This window comes from Microcaecilia unicolor, chromosome 2, assembly GCF_901765095.1.
Source record: "Microcaecilia unicolor chromosome 2, aMicUni1.1, whole genome shotgun sequence".
Lineage (NCBI taxonomy): Eukaryota > Metazoa > Chordata > Amphibia > Gymnophiona > Siphonopidae > Microcaecilia > Microcaecilia unicolor.
In genome coordinates, this window is record NC_044032.1 from 308,572,917 (window position 1) to 308,590,040 (window position 17,124).

Here is a 17,124-nt window from a genome sequence, read left to right on the forward strand (position 1 = left end):
GATGCATGCAAAACAGGGCTCAGCACAAATAGCATGCAACTGTATGCTAAACCTGTTGATCCCCAATGATTAGTGACCAGTGTGCCAAAGATTGGCCTGCTGGCTGCAGCAAACCCTACGCCAGGGTTTGCAGACCACTGGGGAAGAATGGTGAGCCCTGTCCAGCATGCATTTACATGCTAGCAGGCCCCCATTCCTCCCAATGAAGCAACCCCCCCCCAGGAACTGACGACCCCCCCCCCCCCGCGACAGGGGGCTGGAGGTCCTGTGGACCTCCAGTCCCCCCCCCCTCCCGAGACACATGCTCATGGAGGGCTGGAGATCCAGTGAGTCTCCAGCCTCGCCTACCCCCCCCCAGCATTTCTATCAACTCCCTGGTGGCCCAGTGAACGACTGATGCCCCCCCCCCCCCCCCAGTGACAGGGGTAGTTGGGGTCTGGTGGTCCCATGGACCTCCAACCCCTGTGTTTGACAGGTCTGGGCTTTTGACAGGCCAGACCCATCAAACAAGTGCAGGAGGATTGTGCCTGAGCACATGCTCGGGCACAATCTTCCCACACTTCTTCCCTATGATCAGAGAGAATTGTGTGCTTAAATTAGCATGTCATTATCTGTGATCATAGGTCTAATAACGCCCCACGCTATTTTTAGAGCACTGTTTTGAACAGCGTAGGGCTTTTGATAATCTTCTTGTTAATTCTTTCTATGTGGTAAATAAATCCAAGATAGTGTCTCTTTCAGCAATCATATCTTGAGAATCCTCAAGAAATACTGCTGAGCACACAGCTAGCACGGACACACATGACTGTAACAATCATGTGTATTCTATAACTTATGTGTACAATTGACACCTTATGTAAGAGGACTTATAGAATGAGGAGGTTAATGTATAGTTTGCTTCAAGATTTAAGGTTCAAGGTTTATTTAATTTGATATACCGCTCAAAAACAAACCATCCAAGCGGTGAACAATACAATTCAATTGGAGGGATAGGTAATAAAAAATCAGAACGGAGTTGCAAACAACATAGGATAGAGAAGAAAGAAACAGCCAACCTGCTGCTGCAAACACGCGCACTGCACTCCAGTACCAACAAATCTGAGGGCTGCAGAGGGACAAAAGTAACAGCTAACTACCCTAAGCCATGTAAAAAAAAAAAAAAGGTTTTCAGTACAGCATTTCTTATGTGAGGTTTCTAGGTGCAAGTCTTACAGGAGTTTGTTCCAAAGTGTAGGCCCAGAGTCCCTAAGTTTTTAAAGATAGATCTTACAAAATAAAAGGGATTTGCAACCGGTAATATTGGGAGGAACAAAGAAGGTGAGGCAGTAATATAAGGGATCAGGAGGCGACCTAGTGGATTTGATATTATGGATGTGTAAGAGAATCTTTCACTGTATTCAAAAGTGAATTGGAGGCCAGTGCTCCATGATCAAATTGTGTGGCACCAGTGATGAGTTTAACAAAAACATTCTGCATCAGCTCTGGGCATCTGATTTCTCGAGCAGGGAGGCCCATGAACAAAGCATCACAATAGTCAAGGTTGTCAAGACCAGTGAATGAAGCAGGACTCAGGGAGCCTTTGGCTTCTGGAAATTCTGAATAGAGCGAATCTGATGTATTTTGAACAGTTTTTTTTTTTTGTTACATTTGTACCCCGCGCTTTCCCACTCATGGCAGGCTCAATGCAGCTTACATGGGGCAATGAAGGGTTAAGTGACTTGCCCAGAGTCACAAGGAGCTGCCTGTGCCTGAAGTGGGAATCAAACTCAGTTCCCCAGGACCAAAGTCCACCACCCTAACCACTAGGCCACTCCTCCACTTTTTCCTGATAATATTTGAAATATGTGAATGAAATAGATCAGAATCAGGAACTACCCCTAAAATCCTCACTAATTTACTGATGGGGGCCGGAAATGGACGTGCAATAAAATGAAAATTGCCATGCGTCCATTTTGGGTCTGAGCCCTTCCCACAAGCCATTGACCTAGTGGTAAGGTCTCACACAGTAACTAGGCGGTAAAGGTTCACGCACGTCAAATTCCACTTGCAGCGCGTCGGAAAATAAAAAATATTTTTCAGGCGTACGTAGCAGATGTGTGCCAAAATTGAAATTACCACAAGGGTCATGGGGTAACTGGGCGCTAATTCCAATTTGGCGTGCGTAGGCATCTACACGGCTTAGTCAAGGGCCCCTAAATGAAACGAGAGAGTGGAGAGCCCTGAGTAACTCCATAGACCATTCAATTTCTCTGAATAAACTCATCCATCTTAACCAAATATGATCTTGCCATAAGGAAACCCCTAAACCAACTTAAGTTATACCGATTTTATTCAAGATATTCAATAGTAAATCATGATCAACAATGTTGAAAGCACTCAACAAATCAAATTGCATAATAAGGGCCTTACTTTCCTCACTTAGTAATGTGTTCAACTCAAATATTAACACACACAATAATCTCTCGGTACTAAAATTCATCTGAAACCCTGATTGAGACAGATGTAGAACAGTAAACCTATCTAAATAATTTACCAATTTATTGGTAATTAACACCTCCAGAATTTTAACCAAAAATGGTATTTTAGAACCCTACTGATAAAAACGCTTACCTACATTTTCAAAGATATCACAACCGTAGTTTGAAGACCAATCTTCCATACTCCCAATTTCTGAGAGTATGGCGTCCTTGCACGAACCTGGAAGAGTTTGAATCTCAAGCGGAAGAGATGTCAGAACGCTTTGCGAAAAGAGGTTATACAAAAAAGTACATTGAAAAAAGTCTTAATAATGCACGAGCACAAGATAGAGAACAGTTGCTGACTATAAAGAAACAGAGAGAAAAACCTGACCTCATTTGCACGTTGAAATTCTCCAAATTTTCAAACCAACCAAAAAAGGGAGAGGGAAAAAATTTATCTAAACAATAATCTATCATTCCCAGGAGGAAATTTTGATTGACAATTACATTGGCCACAATTAATTTGGGGTCATGGTCCACAGCCCATATGACAAAAGCTAACACAATGTTGACCTCCCCAGTTATATTCATACATCTAAATCCATTCCATCTATTAGCCTTTTATTTTCAAGGCACCTAGGGGCCCTTTTACTAAGCCATGTAAGCACCTACGCATGCCCAATGTGCACCAATTCGGAACTACTGCCCAGCTACCGCATGGCACGGATGGTAATTTTATTTTTTACACACACCAGAAAATATATTTTATTTTCCGGCGCATGGCACTAACCGGGCGGTAATCAGCATTGTACGTACACTGATGATTACCATCCAATTAACACATGAGACCTTACCGCTAAGTGAATGGGTGGCAGTAAGGTCTCAGGCCCAAAATGGATGCGTGCCAATTTTCATTTTGCTGCACATCCTTTTTCAGCAAAAAAAGGCTTTTTTTTTTCAGGTGTACTGAAAAATGGATCGACGCGCATCTACACCAGCGCAGGCCACTTTTCAGCGCACCTTTGTAAAAGAACCCCTTATTGTTTTGGCAAATGTATCCTAATAGAATTTTTTATATTTTGCACAATTTTGAGCAATTTGGTTGATAACTTCCTTTTTCATTGGAGGCTGTGATGCATGTTTAAAGGCATTTTTACTTTGAAGGTCATAGCAACAGAACTTATATTTTTCAGACACTTAGCCTTCGACATGTCTGTTTAATAGAAGTGACCACCATATTAGAATGTGATAGCTATAAAGGATGACATAAAATAGGGGTCACAATTTTGACTGCCCTTGAAGGACAAGCTGACTGGCAAGTCTTCAGATAAACTCTAATTCTTCATGGACACAACAGTTGTGAAAGGTTCATATAAGATTTATATTACATTGGAGTCTTATAGTCCACTACAACCAACAAATTCAGAAGATGGAGCATTCTTCTGACAGCTATACAATAAAAACTGATTAATCACAGTCTCAAAAAAGTAAAGTATAAATCAGTAAGTTCTGTTTATGATTCTAATTATGATTATTATTATTATACAACTTATAGCCTGCACTTTCCAATGTTCAAAATAGGTTACAACCATACACACATAATTTCAAAAATAATAATTCTATAAATTGCAATATAAAAATGAAACATAAATATTAATTATTATTATTATACATCTTATAGCCCACTACACACTCTATGGTTGAGGAATTAACAGATCGTTAGTCCTCCTTTATTTCTCATGGAGTGGGGAAAGTTGAAAGCCATCACGATGATTATTTCACCTCATATTAAATATGTGCTGAGCATGTTGCCAATAAAAAGAGATAAGATAGGACTATAGAGCAAACAGGCTAAATTCTATTGAAAGGAAAACCATGCCAAACTGCCCTACATGAACTTAAATTTAGTAAACACAGTGGAGGAGTTAATTTATCCTATAGTTTGAGTGAAAGTACTTATTCATTCCATCTGGTGATTAGCATATATCCTTTGAACAAGGTTTCCGGAATGACAGTGAGCTAGCCTTTATAGACCCATTTTATTATAATATCCATACATTTTTAAACAATTAAAAGTACATTTGAAGGTTAAATGGACCCTATCTAAATGTCTGCCAAGAACTTTGCTCAATATCCTCGCCAAATACCTTGTTCAGAATCCAACAGGAAATGATTAACTGGCTTCATTAGCAAAATAAAGGTATATGTTCTAGGTGACCATGTACAAAGTAAAGTTAGACCATGCCCTATCAAAGTCTACAAACCAAATATGGGCTACCACCAACATATCATTATAATTCGCTGCAATTTCATCACTGCATCTTGAACACTGATATTAATTGTTCATCCCTGGATGGACAGCCAGATTATTAAGCCATCTGCATTGAACTATTTTATTCTATAGAGATGGGATACTGACTTTAGAAGAATCTAACATTGAGTCGCCATATGATTATGGGAACTGAAAAGGTTTGGGAAAAATATTTGAACTCTTGTCTTGACCCAAGGGCAGTGCTTCTCATCCCAGTCCTCAATGCGTATCCACCCAATTGGGTTTTCTGGATATCCACATTGAGTATGCACAAGAGAGATTTGCATTCACTGCTTTCTTGGTATGCAAATCTATCTCATGCATAGTCATTGTGGTTATCCTGAAAACTTGACTGGCTGGATGTGCCCGAGGACTGGGTTGAGAATCACTGCCATAGGGCATAATCTTTACATTGGGATAAGTTCTCATGGATCTCTTTATCAACATTATGACACAGAAGTTTTTGTTATAGCACCCAGAGCTGTATTTTATAGTACATAGAGCTAGTATATTAGCTAATCTTTTGCAGCAGCTAATAACAAATGCTAGTTTTGTTTATTAGATGTTGGCACACTCCCTCACATATATTTTTTTGTCCAGATACAGGATTTGTGGCAATCTGTTTGGAGACAGATTTGTGCTACCTTGCATCTCAATGAAGAATTAACTTTTAAGCTCATTGGGGCCCTTTTACAAAGGCGTGTAGGCATCTATGCGTGTCCATTTGGCACTACCACCCAGCTACCATGTGTCCCGGACGGTAATTCGACTTTTGGCACGCAACCAAAACACACAGAAATATTTTCTATTTTCTACCACGTGGTGCTTGCCTGGCAGTAATCGCAGTTGACGCGCATTGAATGCTTAACTGCCCGGTTAGTGCATGAGACCTTACCGCTAAGTCAAAGGGTAGCGGTAAGGTATCAGGCCAAAAATGGACGCGCACTGGTTTTAATTTTGCTGCATGTCCATTTTCTGGCACAAAAAAGAATTCCTTTTTTCAAGGCACAATGAGGAAATGGACCAGCATGCATCCAAAACACATGCCTACACCAGCACAGGCCACTTTTAGGTGCGCCTTAGTAAAAGGGCCCCATTATTTGGTGATCCTTGGCTATCTAATCAAACCTTTCTAAGAATCAAAAGAGAATATTTGATAATCTGATTGCTTTGGCAATAAAGCTTATTCTTAATAACTGGAAAGGCATCTTTCAAATAACTGATGGAATATTGTGTGCCTTATATTTAAGTATGAATTAGTTGTTGCAAATAAATATAATCATTTAGGTCTAACCGGGCATTTTTAGCAGTGCTTAACTGGATAGTGCCACTGAAAATGCCCAATTAGTGCCCAAGCTGAGATTGGCTATTTTGGGGGTATTCTGGAGGCAGCGAAGTATTTAGCCAGTTAAGTTCCGATATTCAGCACTTAAGATAACTGCATAAACAGCACCACATACTACTACTACTACTACTACTACTTATCATTTCTATAGCGCTACAAGGCATACGCAGCGCTGTACACCATACACAGAAAGACAGTCTCTGCTCAAAGAGCTTACAATCTAGATAAGACAGGTAAACAGACAGAACAATAAGGGTAAGGGAATAAAGAGGTGAGGATAAAAGGACAGGGCAGGTGAGTGGTGGTTAGGAGTCAAAAGCAGTGGTAAAAAGGTGGGCTTTAAGTTTGGACTTGAAAACAGCCAAAGATGGGGCTAGACGCACAGGCTCAGGTAGCCTATTCCAGGCGTGAGGTGCAGCAAGATAAAAGGAACGGAGCCTGGAATTAGCAGTAGAGGAGAAGGAGACAGATAAGAGAGATTTATGTATAGAACGGAGTACCCGAGAGGGGGCGTAGGGAGAGACAAGAGTGGAGAGGTATTGGGGAGCGGCGAAGTGAATGCACTTATAGGTCAATACGAGAAGTTTGAATTGAATGCGGAAACGGATAGGGAGCCAGTGAAGTGACTTAAGGAGAGGGCTAATGTGAGCATAGTGACTTTGGCGGAAAATGAGTTGTGCAGCAGAGTTTTGGGCTGATTGAAGAGGAGAGAGATGGCTAAGAGGGAGGCTGGTGAGAAGCAGGTTACAATAATCAAGACGAGAGGTGATAAGAGTGTGGATAAGGGTTCTGGTAGAGTGCTCAGAGATGAAGGGACGGATTTTGCTGATGTTATAGAGAAAGAAACGACAGGTTTTGGCAATCTGCTGAATGTGAGCAGAGAAGGAGAGAGAGGAGTCAAAGATGACCCCATGGTTACGAGCTGATGAGACAGGAAGAATGATAGTGCCGTCCACAGAAATAGAGAAAGGGGCTATTAAACTTAAAGATAGGTGCAGTTTATAGAACAGTGCCTATGCCTGGGAAACATGCCTAACTGAATCATGGTGCAAATGTTTGCACTTGTATTAGGCACATATCCCCTTTATTCTATAACAATGTGCATTAATTTTAAGAACATCCCAGTTCTGGCCATGCCTCTCCTATTTCCATGCCCCATTTTTCAAATCGTATGTAACATTTAAGCATGGCTCCCACACCTATATTTACAAATGTAAAATTCAATTACATTTAATTAGTGCCATCAATTGTTTGTTAAAAATCCAATTATTGGCATTAATTGGCTTGTTATTTAATTAAATTACGTGTGCAAATTGAGCATATGACCAAATTTGGGCATGCACTTTTTGGCGACTTTTAGAGAATTAGGGGATAAATGCAGTCCTATCTTTATGCGGTTCTTCATAGCTGATTAAGTGCCGAATATCGCACTTAGGGCTTCTTTTACAAAGCTGCGTTAGCGACTCCCGCATAGCATGGGAATTGAACGAATTTCCTTTCATTTGCCTCATCAGGAATTGCTAGCGCATCTTTGTAAAAGAGGTCCTTACTCAACTATATTTTAGTCAGTTCCTGGATAAGACCAAGCATTGAAGTTTCTGGTTTTATGCCGGTGGCAGTCAGCAAAATGCTGATTGCCACTGGCTGCATATAGGACCCGTAGGGGACAATTTCAAAAACAGGGTGCCTCCTTGTATTTCTTCTTGGGATACAGTTGGGGTAGACATTTTTGGCATATAAATTCAGGGCTTATGGTGTTTTTGTTCTGCCCTGAAGGCCTGCATTGCTGAAAATACTTCTGATGTCATATTCCTTGAGTTTTTTTCCAAAGCTTTTGATATCTAGGGCTCACAGCTTGCCAGTACTTTTTATTGAGGATAGAAGAAATTAATTGGACAATCTCCAGAACCAATGTAGTAATTTGCATAGCTTACAGAAATATTTTTGTAATGTTTCCATTGCCTGGTTACAATTAGAGCAGAGCAGAGCATATACAAGGTATATTATAGCTGTTGCTCTCTCCTTTCAAAATATTGACATTTTGACTCTTTTTTTCTCTTCGATGACAAGCTAGCAACCCTTGTTTGAATGCAAAGGAGAAGGGGCACAAGTTCTCAATTGAGCATTATTTTCTTCGCAAAGGCTTTAGGCCTAGGCAACCTATATCAGTGCATTTGTAGGGCTGGGAGCAGGAAGCTGACCAGAGTGCCTAATAACTATCAATTGTTTATCAAATCAGATGTGCATCCAGGCCACCTATTTAAAGCCAAATGGGGTTGGTGAGCCAGTCTATACTGTCACTCAGTTAAGACTCCCCCCTTCAAGTCTGAAATTACTCAATATTCAAAGGCAATAAATTGCACATATGAATATACAAATCCAAAACTGATCCATTAGACAGTTCTCTGGCCTACATTGCCCATTTCCAAGAAAACATAGAGGTTAAATCTCACCAATTTAAGACCTTACTACAGACCTCTACAACACTCACTTATTTTAAACTGGTGTAGCTACTACTGTTGTTGATTTACAATAGGCTACAACACTCACATAGACAAACCTAAATTAGCTAATTTCCAAGAGAACATGGAAGTTAAGAATCACAAAGTACAAGCCCTTACTATAGACCTCTATAATAGTTACTCAAGCTGAACTGTTGGTGCTTTCTGCACCACTGACATAGGTTAATCAAAGGAACAGAACAAGTTGATGGTAAATTGATGTTATATTACATTTTAAGTTATATGCTAGTCCAGAACACATGTACTAGACTACAGGGTTATTGTCTCATCTGGACCTTCTCAAACATTTTACATAATAGTCATCTTAGGATGTACCAGGAACCTTTTGAACATATGCTTTTGTGGTCATTCTTTGTGTACTGAGAATCTCTAGGGGCTGTTGTGATTCCTCGAAATCTTAACCTTGGACTCCTTGGTAGGAAATGAGACCAATTAATACCTTCAGTCTTATGGTTCAAAATGATCTGCTGCCTCCACAGAGCACCTAATATTTCATATGGAAAGCAGAAGCTTGACTGCTACTTTCAGAGTCAATCTAGTTCAGATGATCTGTAGTATTCTCAGTATGGGCAGGTGTACTCCTCACATCATAATCTGCTAAGTCTTTCCTAGAATTGTAGATGAGCAGAGAGGGCATGGAGGAAATGCCCTTGTCGTCCTACTTTAGAAGAGTATAATCTTCAACGTCATTCTTATTACACAGTTAGGACGAATGTTCAAAAAGAATAGCAGAAGCCCCCTCATCAGCTAAAGAATTGTTTGCAGTGGTAAAGTCTTTAGCATTAGTTCCTAGTCAGCATCTGGCACAGGATTTTGCTATAGATTTTCGTCAGAAAGTTGACCAGACTGCTTCTCAGTTTGAAAATAACCCTTTTCCGGTTGAAATTTATAATCCTTTAAGTGATGATAAACTGTGGTTCAGATTTACTATAAGAGTCACAATTAGAAAAAATAATGACTACTATCAATAATTCTTTTTGTAAATTAGATTATCTACATCATTCTATTGTGAAAAAGTTAAAAGTCTCATTTTTACCTTTATATACTCAAATGGTTAATGCATCTTTACATGAGGGCATTATGCCATCAGCTTTGAAACTAGCAGCTATGAAACCCTTGCTTAAAAATTCAAGTCTTGATCAGTCACAAATTGACAACTACCGCCCAATTTATTCATTACCTGTTTTTGCAAAATTGATTGTACGTGCTGTGTTTCAATAACTAGGTGACGTTTTACAGCAACATGAGATTTTAGATCAATTGTAAGCTCTTTGAGCAGGGACTGTCTTTCTTCTATGTTTGTGCAGCGCTGCGTATGCCTTGTAGCGCTATAGAAATGCTAAATAGTAGTAGTAGTAGTAACACCAATTTGGCTTTTGAATAGACCATGATACTGAAACATTATTAATATCTTTGTTAGGCAGTGTCAGGACAGGTTTTGGTAAGGGTTTGTTAGTTACCTTGGATATTTCTGCAGCTTTTGACACCATTGATCATTCTATTTTTTTTGAATCGATTACAATCGATCGGATTATCTGGTTGTGTGTTATGCTGGTTTAAATCTTTCTTGAAAGATAGGGGGTTCTGTGTTTTCGAAGGTATAGAGAAATCTTTGACTTGCTCGTCTGGAGTTCCGCAGGGCTCCTGTCTCTCCGCAGTGTTATTTAATCTCTTTCTTCTACCTTTATGCACAATTTGTATTGCCTGTTGAGAACTCTTTTGACGACACATTTGTTAAATTAAGATTTTACCTTTCATTTGCAACAATGTAGAAAATATCAGCAACATATCCCATGTTGTTGCATGTCATTACTGAACAAAAACAAGCAGAAAAAAAATTTGCTGAAAAGAATGTGCACTCTTTCAAAAGAATGTGCACTATCCCACTAATTCTATAAAAGTCACCAAAAATTGGAGTGATTCAAGATGGCGGCACGTACCTGAGAGGCAGTAGCAGCCCTCTTTTCTTTTCTAAATTATGCTGAAGTGACGGGGTAGAGCAGCGGTTCGAGCCTCCCCCCCCCCCCCCCCGCGCTGCCAGCTTCCCCATTTGTCAGTCCGATGGATCGGCACTTGAGGACTCTAGGGGCTAGAAGAGAGATCGGGAGCGGTCCCATAGAAGATGCCGACTTGAGTGAGGAACCTTCGGTGTCTTCTGGGCTTGAGACTATGCTGAGCCCCGATCAAAGAGCTCCTCCCCCGCAACCACAAGGCTCAAGCTCTCCCCTGCTTGAATCGACGGGGCCACCATTGGAAAGTGGGCAGGACTCTGGATCGAGGGAGGCTCTAGTACAATGGGGAGAGTCAGGAGAGGAAGGACAAGCAATACTCTCCTGGGTGATCATGCCAGCTGGGACTGAAGAAGTGGGAAATCAAAATGCTTTTCATCAGGAGAAGGCAGCAGTTTCAACATTGGAAACCATACCTGAATTTCTTACCAGGAAACCTGAAGAGGTAACTTTGGACTCTCTTTGGTCACTAATTTCACAATTAGGTAAAACTTTTCTTACACAACTAAATATCGTCTCACAGAAAGTCTCCTGTATGGAGCAGAGAATAGAAAAGTCTGAGATTGAAGTTAAATCCATGGTTGTATGAATGGAACAAATTTTAAAAAATATTCTTAAGGTGGAAAATACAGTTTTCAGTTATTAAGGATTTATCTAGTTTAAGGAGTAAATCTGAAACTTTTGAAAATTAGCTTAGGAATAATAATCTTAGATTTATAAACTTTCCAGTGGTAACTTTGGTGAGGCCATTGGATATGTTTAAACGTTACCTAAAAGAAATACTGGGAATCTCAGAAGATAAATTTCCTCCTTTTACACAAGTTTACTATTTACAAAAAAAATATATCAGAACAACAATGGCAAAATACCTTAGATGTTTCAACTTTATTGGACACTTCGGACTTGAACTTAGCCATTTCTGCTACTTTGGTAGCAACAGTGTCATTGTTACCAGACAAGCAATGGTTGTTTCGTATGTTTTTCAGAAATAGAGAGAAATCCTTTTTAGGTTTCAAAATTCAACTATTTCCTGATCTTTCAAGGGAAACCCAATGAAGATGTAAGCAGTTCCTGGTATTAAAGCCAGGTGTCTTGCAATTAGGGGTTACTTATTTTTAAGGTACCCCTGTAAATGTATTGTTAGATATAATGCAGTTAAATATGTATTCACAGAGCCTACTCATTTAACAACTTTTATAGCAACTAAAAGATCATTAGGAGGATAAATAAGCTTGAATAGTTAACTACCAGCCTTAACTCTTAGGTACAATATTACCTTAGAATATTTCCTTAATTTTCCTCATTTTTTTTTTAGTAATCTTGGATCTCATTGAATGTGAACTTGAGTGTTTATGTTGTATACATTGCCTTTATTTTGTCTATAAGGTTATGTTTCCTTAACTTTATGAGAAAAACAACACTTTTCTGTACAAGTATAAATTCTTGGTTTAAAGATGTAAAACTTATAAATGTAAAAAAAAGTCACCAAGAATTGCATGCGTGCCCAATTTGCATGCACAATTTAATTGAATAACAAGCTAATTAGTGCTAATAATCAACGCTATATGCAAAGAAGTTGCAGCACCTCTTTCTGAAAGTGTGCACTTTATTTAACGGTGTGTACTCATTCAAACCATTGCATATGTGCAAATAGTGTGTGCACTATCAAGAAAAGAGTATGCACTCTTTTCAAAAGAATCTGCCCTCTTTGCACATACCCCCTAATTTAACAATTTAGTGCTTAAATGTAAGCACCATTTGTGCTCTAATATTATAAAATACTAAATTTTCTATGCATTAATATTATTTTCATGTACATGTGCTGTTTGGGTGGAAGTAGTATTCTACAAATTTATATAGCATAAGTGACAGCTGAGGAGGATATGATAGAGGTCTATAAAATAATGAGTAGAGTGGAATGGGTAGACGTGAAGCATCTGTTTACGCTTTCCAAAAATACTAGGATTAGGGGGCATTCGATGAAGCTACAAGGTAGTACATTTAAAACAAATTGGAGAAAACGTTTCTTCACTCAAAGTGTAATTTAACTCTGGAATTCGTTGCCAGAAAATGTGGTAAAGGCGGTTAGCTTAGCAGAGTTTTAAAAAGGTTTGGATGGCTTCCTAAAGGAAAAGTCCATAGACCATTATGAAATTGGACTTGGGGAAAATATTTCTGGGATAAGCAGTATAAAATGTTTTGTACTTTTTCTGGGATCTTGCCAGGTATTTGTGACCTGGATTGGCCACTGTTGGAAACAGGATGCTGGGCTTGATGGACCTTTGGTCTGTCCCAGTATGGCAATACTTATGTACTTATGATAGTGCCAAAATATTGGCATGCAAATACAGCCTTACACTCTATAATGGAATCTGGGTGCTGAGATGCCATTATAGATAGAATTCACACTCAGCATTGTATTTTGGCACCCAAATTTGGGTGACTTTCATAGAATTGCCCCCATAATGTTCAATCTTTTGAAAGCGCACACACTAAGCAGCTTTGCTCCTATGATGACAAGATGGCCAAATAAAATGAATAAAACAAAAAATTCCTGGCAATGAAATACGAAATGACATGAAACAAACGTTTTGTGTCTGTCCCTCCCTGAAAGATCCTTCTTAATAGACAATAATCAGAGCCCTTTCTGCAGGTTAAGTAGCATTTTATATATAGATCTGCACCCTGGAATACACCCTATCCATTTCCACATACATTTCAAAATCCTCTTATTTTGACTTATGAGTGCATTCACTCTGCAGCTCATCAGCACCTCTCCACGCTTATCTTTGTGTACACTCCTCCACAGGAACTCCTTTATTGGGTAAAATCTCTCTTATCTGTACCCTTCTCCTCCACTGCAAACTCCAGATTCCGTTCCTTTTATCTTGCTGTACCATATAAATACATAAGTAATGCCACACTGGGAAAAGACCAAGGGTCCATCGAGCCCAGCATCCTGCCCATGACAGCGGCCAATCCAGGCCAAGAGCACCTGGCGAGCTTCCCAAACATACAAACATTTTATACATGTTATTCCCGGAATTATGGATTTTTCCCAACTCCATTTAGTAGCGGTTTATGGACGTGTCCTTTAGGAAACCGTCTAACCCTTTTTTAAACTCTGCCAAGCTAACCGCCTTCACCACGTTCTCCGGCAATGAATTCCAGATGCCTGGAATAGACTTCCTGAATCAGTACAGCAAGCTCCAGCTCTGGCCATCTTCAAATCTAGGCTAAAAGCCCACCTTTTTGAGGCTGCTTTTAACTCCTAGCCCCTATTCACTTTCAGTAACCAAGTCTGTTTTGTCATTCCCACCTTAAGTAATTCCCTTATCATTTATTTGTCCTGTGTGTCTGTCCTGATTAGAATGTAAGCTCTGTCCAGCAGAGACTGTCTCTTTCATGTTCAAGTATACAGCACTGCGTATGTCTAGTAGTGCTGCAGAAATGATAAGTAGGAGGAGGAGGAGAAGTAGAGGATAGTCCAACTTGTCAGTGGGTAAAATTATTCATACAGAAGGAAGAAGAGGTGCCAGGTGGAGGTTGAGGATAGGGGTCAGAGATACATTTGTAGTTTGGGATAATCAAAAATTATAAATGTATTTTTTCAATGTAAAAATTAGAAAAACCAGATGCAATCCCTATGCGTATTATTTCTGGGGACACTAATCAGAGCAAAAGACTATGCAAACTTTTGCTTTAATCACTGGTGCAAGGCAATAATGTAGCCAGATTGAGGGCACAGGGGGAGTGGAGAGTGGATTGCCAACAGCACCGGCTCATATTTTAAATGCGACAGATCATGTGAAAAATAGGCTCCATCGTCATCGGAAGTCTGTTTGTGGGAGCGGCTGCTCCCCTGGTGACCCAACTAGCTTCACCTCTGGTGCAAGGTCCATCAGATTTTACCAGTGTGGGCAAACTATATCATTATCTCTTTTGTCTATGTGATATGTGCAACACTAGTATCATTCCTGACAAAAAGTTTTTCAGTTGTGTCTGTTTCTTTCTGAGTTGTAGTATCTAATCTATTCTTGCTCCATTTATGAAGATGTAAAATAATAAACATGCTAAGTGAATACTGGAGATCGAAAAGCATGGACCTAAAACTCTGTGTGCTTTTTAAAAAATGCAGTATTATAATGTGTTTGACATTTTTGTACCCCATCTGTTGCTGAATCAATTGGTTCAGTTTGGAAAGTGCAATTGATACAATACTCTATTACTGAAGAATCTATCCTAAGACATGTACTGTCATCTCTTATTAATTTTGTGGTGTGAATCCTCTCTCGAAATGTCAATGCTCGTATGCTATTAAATATTTAATGAGTCATTCCAGAATAATGAATCTGTATGGGATCATGTCCCCTCTCATGGCTGAGCTCCAATTGTTTTTGACAAGTGAATACCATCTATTATAGTTAAAATTCAGTACAAGACTGTACAAAAATCCATTATTACTTGTATTTACACTGCCATTTAGATGGATAATTGTTATTATTTTTTTAATGCTTCTTTATTGTTTGCTGAAAACAAGGTCCCTTATGCTATTTAGAATTATTAATGAAATGATTTATTTCTTCATATTTGCTGCATGCAATGTGGTCTAATAAATTATTGACACTAAAGTCAGACATAATCTTGCTAGATGTCAACATTAGCTTGGTGTTGCATTAAGTTATTAGCTAGTTACACTGTCTTTTTCAAGAATTTCTTATTATGGAAAGAATTAGTGACAATGGGTGTTTCAGGCTTAGGAGAAATGTTGTAACTCTAAGGAGCTTATTTTTGAAGCATGTAGATGTTTCAAAATGCCCAAAATAAACATCCATGTGCTTGAAACCTTAAAATCCTGATTTTGCAAAGGCAGAAAATGGACATCCATATTTTGGGTGGGACTAGGGAGCACCCAAAATCAGGACATCCAACAGCAATAACTGAACGGTAAGAAATACCCAAGTCTATATCCTAAATGACCTGTTTCAGTCACATCCAAGGTACAAAAAGGTGCACTGATTGAGCAGTTGACCACTGGAGAGATTAAGGCATGACACCTCCTTAATCCCCCAGTGGTTGCTGTCTCCCTCCACCCCTGAAAATTAAACTGAAAGAGGATACCAGGCTCTTGACGGTTTCAGGTATTATGGGCATTCTCAGCAAAGTGGAATGGAGGAGTGGCCTAGTGGTTAGAGCACCAGTCTTGCAATCCAGAAGTGGCCGGTTCACATCCCACTGCTGCTCCTTGTGATCATGGGCAAGTCACTTAACCCTCCATTGCCTCAGGTACAAACTTAGATTGTGAACCCTCCTGCCAGGGACAGAGAAATATCCAGTGTACCTGAATGTAACTCACCTTCAGCTATCACTGAAAAAGGTGTGAGCAAATCTAAATAAATAAATAAAGTAGGACTCAAGTCTGAGGAGTAGCCTAGTGGTCAGTGCAGTGGACTTTAATCCAAGGAACCTAGGACCAAAACTCACTTTAACTCTTTTTTTTTTTTTTTTTTGTGAGCCCTCCAGAAACAGAAAAATACCTATTGTAGCCTGAAGGCTATTGAAGTGGTGTACATTCAGGTATACTATATATTTTTCTGTTTCTGGACTGCTCACAAAATAAAAGAGTTAAAGTGGGATTTGAATCTGGGTCCCTTGGTTTAAAGTGCTCTGCACTAACTACTAGACTGCCTCCCTGCTCCTCTGGGATGTCTGTGTAGTCATTCTTCTAAGAATGCTGCCAGACGTCCTTGTCCCTGTTTTTTTGCCGTTCATATGTTGGATGTTCCAGTTTGTAAAATGGCTGCTCATGCTGGACGTCCTCAGCGCACGGAAATCCATCTCATGTATTTTTGAACAGGAAATCCTGATGTATTTCCAATTGGAAAATACCCACGAGATGGATATCTGTTTTGGACATTATAAGCTGGACTTCTCTATTCTGACTTGTATGTCCTTTCAAAAATGCCCCTCCACTGCTCTGATACACAGGATAAGGTATGTCATTTTGTCAGCTTTTTCTTTACTCTTGGGAAAATGTTCATCTGCAAGCCATGTATACAGAGTTTGGATGGGAAGACCCTTTTATATTGAAGAGTCCTGTTCTTGGCAGCAGTGCTCTCATGGCTCAGAACACAGTCCCTTTCTTGTATCTATTGGATCAGAACATTCTTCAATTAACCACTGGACACTAAGGGCCCTGTTTACTAAGCTGTGTTATAGGCGCATTAACCATGTACGCACATTAACCGTGTACACGCCTACAATATCCCTATAGGTGCCTACATGGTTAGCACGCGTGCTAATTGTAGGTGCTTTAAAAATGCTAACACACCTTAGTAAAAAGGTCCCTAAGGCACTTATTCTACAAAGATTTTGCACCTAAATTTATACTTCTAAATTTATGTTCCTAAATTACAAGTGTAATCTATGCCCCTACATACATTTAGGAGCATGTATTATGCTCATAAATTTAGGAGGG